Below are 12,574 nucleotides of genomic sequence, written 5' to 3'. Positions count from 1 at the left end.
ACTGGCTGCAGGGCAGGCCAGCACCTTCAAGGCATACAGGGCAAGCTCTGGCCATGTGGACAATTTGGAGACGCAGAAGTTGAATGGGGCAGAACCATCAGTCAGTACGTGTAGGCGTGTGCACAGGTACTGTTCCACCATGTTGTTCAAATGCTGCCTCCTGCTAACACGCTCCATATCAGCAGTTGGGGCCAGCTGTTTCGCCGAGGTGACAAAGCTTTTCCACATGTTGGCCATGCTAACCTTGCCTTCTGAGGTGCTGGCGGTGACACAATTGCGTTGGCGACCTCTTCCTCCTCCCCTGCCTTCGCCTTGTGCTTCCACTTGTCCCTCGGCGTCAGTCGGGAATGCTCTCAGGAGCGCGTCCCCCATACTGCATGCTGTACCAGAGGCATTAGTGTATATTTTGATCAAAAGGCATAAGCCCACTCACCATGCCAAGGTCGCCTCTTTGAGTGGGACCTACTCTGAAAAAGGCGCAGCGACCATTCGGTGACGAGGCGGCACTGCCCTAGTAGGTGGCGGGACCCAGGGGTCAAACAGCACCTCTGCTGTCTGATTATGCCACCTATGGCACTGGGTCCCATTAACCCACCAGCACAGCGCCACAAAAACAAAGGCCACCACGCAGTACTGCACCATGTGAACAGTTGTCTAACACAACATGTCCATTACTATCAGAAGCTCCAGGTCAATGACCACTTTATGCAGACCAATGTGATTAAAACCACCTGTGCCGAATGGAAGGAGTGCTGATACCAGTAATAAAGAAGAAAGATTCAAATAATTGTCTGGGGGTAAAGAACAGAACTGGATCGCACATCCACAATGTTATGCTTTGATCTAACTCGCTACTCAGCGCCATTTTAAAGTGTACAGCCCCCCATACTGCATGCTGTACCAGAGGCATTAGTGTACATTTTGATCAAAAGGCATAAGCCCACTCACCACGCCAAGGTCACCTCTTTGAGTGGGACCTACTCTGAAAAAGGCGCAGCGACCATGCGGTGACGAGGCGGCACTGCCCTAGTAGGTGGCGGGACCCAGGCGTCAAACAGCACCTCTGCTGTCTGATTATGCCACCCATGGCACTGGGTCCCTCCAACCCACCAGCACAGCGCCACAAAAACAAAGGCCACCACGCAGTCTAACACAACATGTCCATTACTATCAGAAGCTGCAGGTCAATGACCACTATATGCAGACCAATGTGATTAAAACCACCTGTGCCGAATGGGAGGAGTGCTGATACCAGGCACTGCAGCATGTAGTCGCTCATGTGTGCCAGGCTGCCCAGAGGTAAGGACAAGCTGTCCTCTGTGGGAGGCGTATCGTCTGCGTCCTCCGTATCCCCCCAGCCACGCACCAGTGATGGGCCAGAGCTGCGTTGGATACCACCCTGCTGTGAACATGCTTCATCCCCATCCTCCTCCTCCTCATCCTCCTCCTCCTCGTCCTTCAGTAGTGGGCCCTGGCTGGCCAAATTTGTACCTGGCCTCTGCTGTTGCAAAAATCCTCTTTCTGAGCCACTTCTAAAAGACTGGCCTGAAAGTGTTAGAGATGACCCCTCTTCCTCCTCCTCGTCCTGGGCCACATCCTCTTCCATCATCGCCCTAAGTGTTTTCTCAAGGAGACATAGAAGTTGTATTGTAACGCTGATAACGGCATCATCGCCACTGGCCATGTTGGTGGAGTACTCGAAACAGCGCAACAGGGCACACAGGTCTCGCATGGAGGCCTAGTCATTGGTGGTGAAGTGGTGCTGTTCCGCAGTGCGACTCACCCGTGTGTGCTGCAGCTGAAACTCCACTATGGCCTGCTGCTGCTCGCACAGTCTCTCCAGCATGTGCAAGGTGGAGTTCCACCTGGTGGGCACGTTGCATATGAGGCGGTGAGCGGGAAGGCCGAAGTTACGCTGTAGAGCAGACAGCCAAGTGGCGGCAGGATGAGAACGCCGGAAGCGCGCACAGATGGCCCGCACTTTATGCAGCAGCTCTGACATGTCGGGGTAGTTGTGATTGAATTTCTACACCACCAAATTCAGCACATGCGCCAGGCAAGGGATGTGCATCAAACTGGCTAGTCCTAGAGCTGCAACGAGATTTCGCCCATTATCACACACCACCAGGCCGTGCTTGAGGCCCACTGGCAGCAACCACTCGTCGGTCTGTTCTATACACCGCCACAACTCCTGCGCAGTGTGGGGCCTGTCCCCCAAACACGTCAGTTTCAGAATGGCCTGCTGACGTTTACCCCTGGCTGTGCTGAAGTTGGTGGTGAAGATCTGTCGCTGACCGGATGAGGAGGTGGTAGAAGAGGAGGAGGAAGCCGAGTAGGAAGAAGAGGCAACAGGAGGCAAAGAATGATGCCCTGCGATCCTTGGCGGCGGAAGGACGTGCGCCAAACAGATCTCCGCCTGGGGCCCAGTCGCCACTACATTTACCCAGTGTGCAGTTAGGGAGATATAGCGCCCCTGGCCGTGCTTACTGGTCCACGTATCTGTGGTTAGGTGGACCTTGCCACAGATGGCTTTGCACAGTGCACACTTGATTTTATCGGATACTTGGTTGTGCAGGGAGGGCACGGCTCTCCTGGAGAAGTAGTGGCGGCTGGGAACGACGTACTGCGGGACAGCAAGCGACATGAGCTGTTTGAAGCTGTCCGTCTCCACCAGCATGAATGACAGCATTTCAAAGGCCAGCAGTTTAGAAATGCTGGCATTCAGGGCCAGGGAATCGAGGGTGGCTAGGTGGGAATTTACGCTTTCTCTCAAAGGTTTGTGAGATGGAGAGCTGAACGCTTCCGTGTGACATGGTGGAGATGCTTGGTGACGGAGGTGGTGTTGTTGGTGGCACATTCTCTGTTTGCTGGGCGGCAGGTGCCAACGTTCCTCCAGAGGCGGAGGAAGAGGCCGAGGTTTTTAAGGTGCTTACTCCACTGCAGCCCGTGTCTCGCATGTAGATATCTGGTCATGCAGGTTGTGCTAAGGTTCAGAACGTTAATGCCTCGCTTCAGGCTCTGATGGCACAGCGTGCAAACCACTCGGATCTTGTCGTCAGCACATTGTGTGAAGAAGTGCCATGCCAGGGAACTCCTTGAAGCTGCCTTTGGTGTGCTCGGTCCCTGTTGACGGTGGCCAGTAGCAGGCGAACTGTTTTGGCGATGGCTGCTCTGCTTTTGCACCCTGCTCCCGCTTTTGCTACGCTGTTGGCTCGGTCTCACCACTGCCTCTTCCTCCGAACTCTGAAAGTCAGTGGCACGACCTTCATTCCATGTGGGGTCTAGGACCTCATCGTCCCCTGCATCGTCTTCCACCCAGTCTTCCTCCCTGACCTCCTTTTCGGTCTGCACACTGCAGAAAGATGCAGCAGTTGGCACCTGTGTTTCGTCATCATTAGAGACGTGCTGAGGTTGTATTCCCATGTCCTCATCAGGAAACATAAGTGGTTGTGCGTCAGTGCATTCTATGTCTTCCACCCCTGGGGAAGGGCTAGTTTGATGCCCTTGGGAAACCCTGGCAGCAGAGTCTTCAAACAGCATAAGAGACTGCTGCATGACTTGAGGCTCAGACAGGTTCCCCGATATGCACGGGGGTGATGTGACAGACTGATGGGCATGGGTTTCAGGCGCCACCTGTGCGCTTGCTGCAAAAGACTGGGTGGGAGATAATGTGAACGTGCTGGATCCACTGTCGGCCACCCAAACGACTAGCGCCTGTACTTGCTCAGGCCTTGCCATCCTTAGAACGGCATTAGGCCCGACCAAATATCGCTGAAGATTCTGGCGGCTACTGGGACCTGAGGTAGTAGGTTTAGTAGGACGTGTAGCTGTGGCAGAATAGCCACGTCCTCTCCCTGCACCAGAGGCTCCACCAACACCACCACCATGACCGCGTCCCTTATTAGATGTTTGCCTCATAGTGTTCACAAAGCAAAGTAAAAAGTGTTAAGTAGGTTAAAAATAATTAACTGTCAATATAAACCCTGATGTAGGGTATTGCACTCTATTTTTTTTTTTAACTCAATATGACAGCGGTATTTGTGGCCTAAATGTGACCTATGCAAGTGTAATCCCAGATGTGTAGTATATCAGAGGGATTTTTCACCACAGTATCCTAAAAGCCTTATTTGTGGCCTAAATGTGACAGTCACCTATGCACGTGTAATCACAGATGTGCAGTTTATGAAAAAAGTTTTTTTTTTAACAACAGTAACCTAATAGCCATATTTTTGGCCTAAATGTGACAGTCACCTATGCACGTGTAATAACAGATGTGCAGTATATTAGAGGGTTTTTTCACCCTAACCAAAAAGCTGTATTTCTATCCTAAATGTGACAGTCACTTATGCTTGTCTAATCCCAGATGTGCAGTATATTAGAGGGTTTTTTCACCCTAACCAAAAAGCTGTCTTTCTGTGACAGTCACTTATGCTTGTCTAATCCAAGATGTGCAATATATTAGAGGCTTTTTTCACCCTAGTAACCAAAAAGCCGTATTTATGGCCTAAATGTGACAGTCGCTAATGCACGTCTAATACCAGATGTGCAGTATATTAGAGGGTTTTTTCACCCTAACCAAAAAGCTATATTTCTGTCCAAAATGTGACAGTCACATATGCTTGTCTAATCCCAGTTGTGCAGTATATTAGAGGTTTTTTTCACCCTAAACAAAAAGCTGTATTTCTGTCCTAAATGTGACAGTCACTTATGCTTGTCTAATCCCAGATGTGCAGTATATTAGAGGGTTTTTTCACCCTAACCAAAAAGCTGTATTTCTGTCCTAAATGTGACAGTCACTTATGCACGTGTAATCGCAGATGTGCAGTATATCAGAGGCTTTTTTCACCCCAGTATGCCAAAGCCATATTTCTGTCCTAAATGTGACAGTCACTTATGCATGTGTAATCCCAGATGTGCAGTATATTAGAGGCTTTTTTCACCCCAGTATGCCAAAGCCGTATTTATGGCCTAAATGTGACAGTCACTTATGCACATGTAATCCCAGATGTGCAGTATATTAGAGGGTTTTTTCACCCTAACCATAAAGCTGTATTTCTGTCCGAAATGTGACAGTCACTTATGCTTGTCTAATCCCAGATGTGCAGTATATTAGAGGGGTTTTTCACCCTATCCAAAAAGCTGTATTTCTGTCCTAAATATGACAGTCACTTATGCTTGTCTAATACCAGATGTGCAATATATTAGAGGCTTTTTTCACCCCAGTAACCAAAAATGCCGTATTTATGGCCTAAATGTGACAGTCACTTATGCTTGTCTAATCCCAGATGTGCAGTATATTAGAGGGTTTTTTCACCCTAACCAAAAAGCTGTATTTCTGTCTTAAATGTAACAGTCATTTATGCAAGTGTAATCCCAGATGTGCAGTATATCAGAGGCTTTTTTCACCCTAACCAAAAAGCTGTATTTCTGTCCTAAATGTGACAGTCACTTATGCTTGTCAAATCCCAGATGTGCAGTATATTAGAGGGCTTTTTCACCCTAACCAAAAAGCTGTATTTATGTCCTAAATGTGACAGTCACTTATGCTTGTCAAATCCCAGATGTGCAGTATATTAGAGGGTTTTTTCACCCTAACCAAAAAGCTGTATTTCTGTCCTAAATGTGACAGTCACTTATGCTTGTCTAATCCCAGATGTGCAGTATATTAGAGTTTTTTTTCACCCTAACCAAAAAGCTGTATTTCTGTCCTAAATGTGACAGTCACTTATGCATGTGTAATCCCAGATCTGCACTATATCAGAGGCTTTTTCCACCCCAGTATGCCAAAGCCGTATTTCTGTCCTAAATGTGACAGTCACTTGTGCACATGTAATCCCAGATATGCAGTATATTAGAGGCTTTTTTCACCCCAGTAACCAAAAAGCCGTATTTATGGCCTAATTGTGACAGTCACTTATGCTTGTCTAATCCCAGATGTGCAGTATATTTGAGGGTTTTTTCACCCTAACCAAAAAGCTGTATTTCTGTCCTAAATGTGACAGTCACTTATGCACGTGTAATTCCAGATGTGCAGTATATGAGAGGCTTTTTTCACCCCAGTATGCCAAAGCCGTATTTATGGCCTAAATGTGACAGTCACTTATGCTTGCCTAATCCCAGATGTGTAGTATATTAGAGGGTTTTTTCACCCTGACCAAAAAGCTGTATTTCTGTCCTAAATGTGACAGTCACTTATGCTTGTCTAATCCCAGATGTGCAATATATTAGAGGCTTTTTTCACCCCAGTATGCCAAAGCCATATTTATGGCCTAAATGTGACAGTCACTTATATGCGTGTAATCCCAGATGTGCAATATATTAGAGGCTTTTTTCACCCCAGTAACCAAAAAGCCATATTTATGGCCAAATTGTGACAGTCACTTATGCTTGTCTAATCCCAGATGTGCAGTATATTAGAGGGTTTTTTCACCCTAACCAAAATGCTGTATTTCTGTCCTAATTGTGACAGTCACTTATGCACATGTAATCCCAGATGTGCAGTATATTAGAGGGTTTTTTCACCTTAACCAAAAAGCTGTATTTCTGTCCTAACTGTGACAGACACTTATGCACGTCTAATCCCAGATGTGCAGTATATCAGAGGCTTTTTTCACCCCAGTATGCCAAAGCCGTATTTATGGCCTAAATGTGACAATCACTTATGCACGTGTAATCCCAGATGTGCAGTATATTAGAGGGTTTTTTCACCCTAACCAAAAAGCTGTATTTCTGTCCTAAATGTGACAGTCACTTATGCACGTGTAATCCCAGATGTGCAGTATATTAGAGGGATTTTGCACCCTAACCAAAAAGCTGTATTTCTGTCTTAAATGTGACACTCACTTATGCACGTGTAATCCCAGATGTGCAGTATATAAGAGGCTTTTTTCACCCCAGTATGCCAAAGCCGTATTTATGTCCTAAATGTGACACTCACTTATGCACGTGTAATCCCAGATGTGCAGTATATTAGAGGGTTTTTTCACACTAACCAAAAAGCTGTATTTCTGTCCTAAATGTGACAGTCACTGTTGCGGAGCTTCACGGTATACCCTCAATATCTTTACTTAAATCCCCTTGTAGCTGAAGAAGCAGGTCAATATCCAAGAGACAATTTCCCCAGTGACTGGACGACACACAGTTTGGGAGTCAACTGACTTTACTAGGCATGCACACCTGGTTTCAAACCTCCAACAGTCTCATTTACATACAATACATAGCTTACTATGGTACAAGGAAAGGTGGGGTCAGACAATAGCGAGGGCTGATGGGAGGTTGAGGGGGGACACTGCAGCTAGTTTAAACTGGTCTCCCAGTGTCCCTGAGACAACACCCTGCTGGGGAAACAATGGGACAGGAAAAGGGGGGAGGGGAAGAGGTACAGACAAGAAAGACATTCTGTAAGTGGCGATGTTTGCCACAATGCTCCCCCAGAACCAAGCCGGCATACACAGTCTGATCGGCTTGGGGATGTCCGGAGGAGCGCTCACAGATCACTTTTCAAGTTCAGTTTGTCTGGATAACCCGTCGGCGTTGCCATTTTGCTTCCCAGGGCGGTAGTGGATGGTAAAGTCAAAAGGTTGCAGCGCAAAACTCCAGCGCAGCAGCCTGGCATTGTCTCCTGACACCCTGTTCAGCCACACCAACGGGTTGTGATCTGTGAGTAAGGAAAAGGGTTGTCCATACAAGTAGGGCTGCAGCTTTTTAAGGGCCCACACCACGGCCAGGCATTCTTTTTCTATGGCGGTGTAGCTTACTTCCCGGGGTTTTCTGCTTAAGTAAGCCACTGGATGCTCGCCGACATCTTCTCCGACTTGGCTCAGTACTGCCCCCAATCCAAACATAGAAGCGTCTGTATGGACGAGAAAGCGTTTAGTTGGATCAGGGGTGGCAAGTACAGGTGAATTCACAAGAGCCGTTTTTAGTTGCTGCAATGCCTGCTCACACTCTGGGGTCCAGACTACTATCTTAGGAAGATTCTTGCGGGTCAAATCGGTGAGGGGTTTGGCCAGGGTACTGTAGTTGGGTACAAATTTACGGTAGTATCCTGCGGTACCTAGGAATGCCAGTACTTGAGTTTTGGTACGAGGGGTTGGCCATTTGGCTACAGCCTCTACCTTAGCCGGTTCGGGTTTTTGTTGGCCGCTCCCTACCCAGAGTCCTAGGCATTGGAATTCTGCCATCCCTATATGGCACGTACTGGGTTTCAGAGTTAATCCTGCCTCCCTAATACGGTCTAGTACGGCTCCTATGTGGGTCAGGTGTTCAGTCCAGGAGTGGCTGAAGATCGCTATATCATCTAGATAGGCGCAAGCGTACTCCTGGAACCCATCCAATGGCCGATCCACCATCCTCTGAAAAGTAGCCGGAGCCTTTTTCATCCCGAATGGCATGACCTTAAACTGGTACAGGCCAAACGGGGTGACAAACGCTGACTTAGGGATTTCGTCTTCGGCTAGGGGAATCTGCTAATACCCCTTACAAAGATCTATTGTGGTGAGGTATTGGCCCCTGGCCGTTTTGTCCAGGAGCTCGTCTATCCGGGGCATAGGGTAGGCATCGGATACGGTCTTATCATTAAGCCTCCAGCAGTCTACGCAGAAGCGGGTAGTCCCATCCCGCTTCGGCACCAGAACTACTTGGGAGGCCCAAGGGTTTTCAGAGTGCTCTATGACTCCTAGTTGTAGCATTTCTTCAATTTCCTTGCGCATATTATCCTTTACGGATTCAGGTATGCGGTAAGGAGGTTGTCGGAGAGGGGTCTGCCCTGGTGTTTCTACTCTGTGGGTGGCTGACGGGGTGTACCTGGGGAGATTAGAAAAAGTGGTTCCTTTTTCCCTTATTAGACTATGAGCCTGCGCCCTTTCCTGGGGACTCAGCCGTTCGCCTAACTGAACCTCTGCCAGGTCCTCTTATAGGCCCTCTTTCTCCAGGAGGTCTGGGAGAGGTAAATTGTCAAAGTCCTCTGCGGCAGAGGCGCAAATAGCGGTCACCTCTTCTATGCGCTCGTAGTAGGGCTTCAGCATGTTCACATGGAGCATGCGTCTGCCCCCTGCTCCAGCGCACGGGCCTATCACATAGGTGGTATCGCAGATTTGCTCCACCACCTTGTATGACCCCTGCCAGGAGGCCTGCAGCTTGTCATTAGGGACTGGCCATAGGATTAACACCTTCTGCCCGACCTGAAAGCTGCGGTCCCTGGCCCCCTTATCATACCATCTGCGCTGTCGTTGTTGGGCCGCTTGGAGGTTAGTACGTACCGTCTGGGTCAGAGCCTCCAAGCGTTCCCTAAACTCCAGCACGTATGGGACAATAGGGGTACCATTCGTAGTTACCCCTCCCTCCCAGTGTTCTCTGATAAGGTCTAAGGGACCCCTCACTCTCCTCCCGAACAATAATTCAAAAGGGGAGAATCCCGTGGATTCTTGGGGTACTTCCCTATAGGCAAAGAGCAAGTGGGGCAAAAAACGTTCCCAGTCTTTTTGAGTGTCTATGAACGTGCGGATCATCTGTTTAAGTGTTCGGTTAAACCGTTCACAGAGCCCGTTGGACTGGGGGTGGTAGGCAGAGTTTAAGATCGGTTTCACCCCACACACTTTCCAGAGTTGGTGGGGGACATCTGCAGTGAACTGGGTGCCCCTATCCGATATAATCTCCCGGGGAAATCCAATATGGGAGAATATTCGCATAAGGGCATCGGCTATAGTCTCTGCATGTTGTGGCAATGTGAACATTGAGGTGGTGTTTCCCTAGGTTCCAGTCCGGGACTTAGGGCATGCTCATGTCCAGGGATCCTATTTAATCCTGCTACTGGATCTTGGGTGTGTCTCACTCTGGAGAGTGTGCAGACAGAGGCCTGGTGAGGCTCTGTCAGTGTGGTCTCAGCTAGGCAAGGCTGAGGGGACACGAGGCTAGGCAATAGCCTGGACTTTGGGGGACTTGCACACAGAAGGCTGGAGTGGCTCTGTGTGGTCTGAGCCAGGAGGCCTGAGAGACCACTATCCCACAAGAGACACTGGTGTGGGAGCAGCCTGGAGGTTGGGCTGGGAAAGCCGCATTTCATCACGGGTGTGAACTGTGGTACGCTTTAGGTGAGTCAGGGAAACCTGTGTGTTTAGATAGGGCCCAGACGGGCAAGGTATTTTATTTTGGCTTTGTGTGTTTTTCTTTATGCCGTGTGCCACAATAAAGCACAGTTTGGCCCCTAAATCCTGGTGTCTGTGAAGAAGTGTATGATTGCAACCACCGGAAAAGAGCTAATCCCCCACAATGTACATTGGTCAACGCCACTGCCTCTGGGTATCTAGTGGCGTAGTCCACTACGGTCAAAATGTATTTCTTGCCGGAGGGACTGGGTTTCGCTAGGGGTCCTATTATGTCTACAGCTAATCGACTGAAGGGTTCTTCAATTATGGGCAGGGATCTGAGTTTTCCTTTATAGCGATCCCCTCTCTTCCCTACCCTCTGGCAGGTATCGCATGTTTGACAGTATTGTCTAATATCCTTTGAGATACCTGGCCAGAAGAAGTTCTGCGTCAGCCGATGCTTCGTTCGGCTGATTCCTAAATGTCCTGATAATGGTATATCGTGCGCGATGCACAGCAACTCTTGTCTATACTTTCGGGGTACCACTAACTGCTTAGTGGGCACGGGTATGGACCCTGCTACTACCTTCTCTGCATAGCGGTATATGAGACCTTTGTCCCAAGCATATCTCTCTCCCTCCAACCCTCCTTGGTCCTTGTTTATCCTATTTTTATATACCTTCAGGGAGGGATCTAGGGCCACCTCACTGCCAAATCGAATAGGAGGGGTGTGTGGCATATTGTTTACCTGAGCCTCAGTGTGATCGGATGGAGCCGTGGTGCGTGCTTCCTGCCGGGTAACAACCGGGTAGACCTCTTGGATAGTTGGTTGAGGGACAAAAGCAGAGGTGAGCTCCCCCAAGTCGTTGCCCAAAATAACATCAGCGGGCAAATCCTACATAATACCTACCTCCACGTTTCCATGCCCTGCCCCCCAATTCAAATGCACCTTGGCAGTGGGAACTTTGTAAATTGCTCCCCCTGCCACCCGTACAGCTACACAGTCTCTGGTGAGGGTGTGCTTAGGCACCAAATGATTTCGGACCAGGGTTAACGTGAACACAGAGTCACGTAATCCTTGTATACTCTTCCCCTCCATGTGTACCACCTGGCGGTGTCCCTGGCGGTTGTCTGAGACGGCTTGTATGGGGTTTACCTCATGTAGGATCCCCAGAGGCTCTTCTATTGAGGTGACTGTGGATGTTGGGAGCACAGATTCTCTTTGGCAGCAGTGTACTGCAGCCCGATTGGGGGGAGGAGGACCCTGGTGGTTCCAGTTCTGGCGAGGTCGGTTACGTGGGCAGTCTCTCTGGATGTGCCCTTGTTAGTTGCAGGTGTGGCAGCGGATCGGTGGTTGGGTATTGTACCTAGGAGGGTCCTGGTTGTGGCTCGCGGCTGGTCGTGGGTGAGCCAAGTTGGTCACTGCTGGCAGAGGGGTGGTAGATCCATACGTGGTCCGGTGTGGTGTGCGTTGGTCTCGCCTGGTGTCTTGGAACTCGTCAGCTAGCTTGGCTGCCTCTGGTAGGGTACGTGGTTTGCGATCTCGTACCCAATTTTGCAGTTCTGTGGTTAGTCCATTAAAAAACTGCTCCATTACTATTAACTGGAACATCTCTTCCATAGTGGTGACCCGTGTTGCTTCCATCCACCCCTTGGCGGCTCGCTGTAGTCGGTGTGCCCATTCAGTGTGTGAGTCTTTTGTTTGTTTCTTGATGTCCCGGAATTTGAGTCGGTATGCCTCAGAGGTAATGGCATACCGTGCTAGGATGGCTTGTTTGACTTTGGGATAATTCCTGATGTCTTCGTCTGGGACGGTCCGGTATGCCTCTGCGGCGCGGCCTGACAATCTACCTGCCAGCAGGGGTACTTGGTCGGCTGGGCTGATGTCGTGTAGCTGGTGCAACCTTTCGAAATCCTGTAGGTATTCGTCAATATCACTTTCTCCTTCTGTGTAATTTTTAAAAGCTTGGTAGGGAATCTTAGCTTTTCCCTGGGTAGTGCTGGTGGGCGCTGGGGCTCCTTCCACAACTTGCTGAATAGCGTTTTGCTTAGCTACAATGTACTCCTGTACATCTGCTATCAGTCTTTCCAGTGTCTCCATGCAGGGGGTGTTTGGGTAAAAAGCTAACCTGCTATTGAGCTCTCTTGTAAATTCCATTGGCTCTGTCTCCTGTGGAGTTGCCGCAGTGGTCGCTCTGTCCCCCTCCATGAGTTCGGCCACAAGAGTAGCTTTGGTTTTGTTGCTGGCTTTTCTTCCCCTTGCTTCCAATAATTCCTTTAATGTAGTTCGTTTCAATGTTGCATAATTCGTCTCCATTCACCGTTCGTTCGAATGACTGCACATATTCTCGAACTCCGGTATATCCGAATAGCTGTTTCAACGAACTGCTGCTTTGCTGTGCTGCAAGGCTCGTATCCCGCCGCTTGCCACCAATTGTTGCGGAGCTTCACGGTATACCCTCAATATCTTCACTTAAATCCCCTTGTAG

Source organism: Bufo bufo, chromosome 3 (genome assembly GCF_905171765.1).
Source record: "Bufo bufo chromosome 3, aBufBuf1.1, whole genome shotgun sequence".
Classification (NCBI taxonomy): domain Eukaryota; kingdom Metazoa; phylum Chordata; class Amphibia; order Anura; family Bufonidae; genus Bufo; species Bufo bufo.
The sequence above is the reverse complement of the archived record's forward strand: the minus strand, read 5'-3'. Positions refer to the sequence as shown.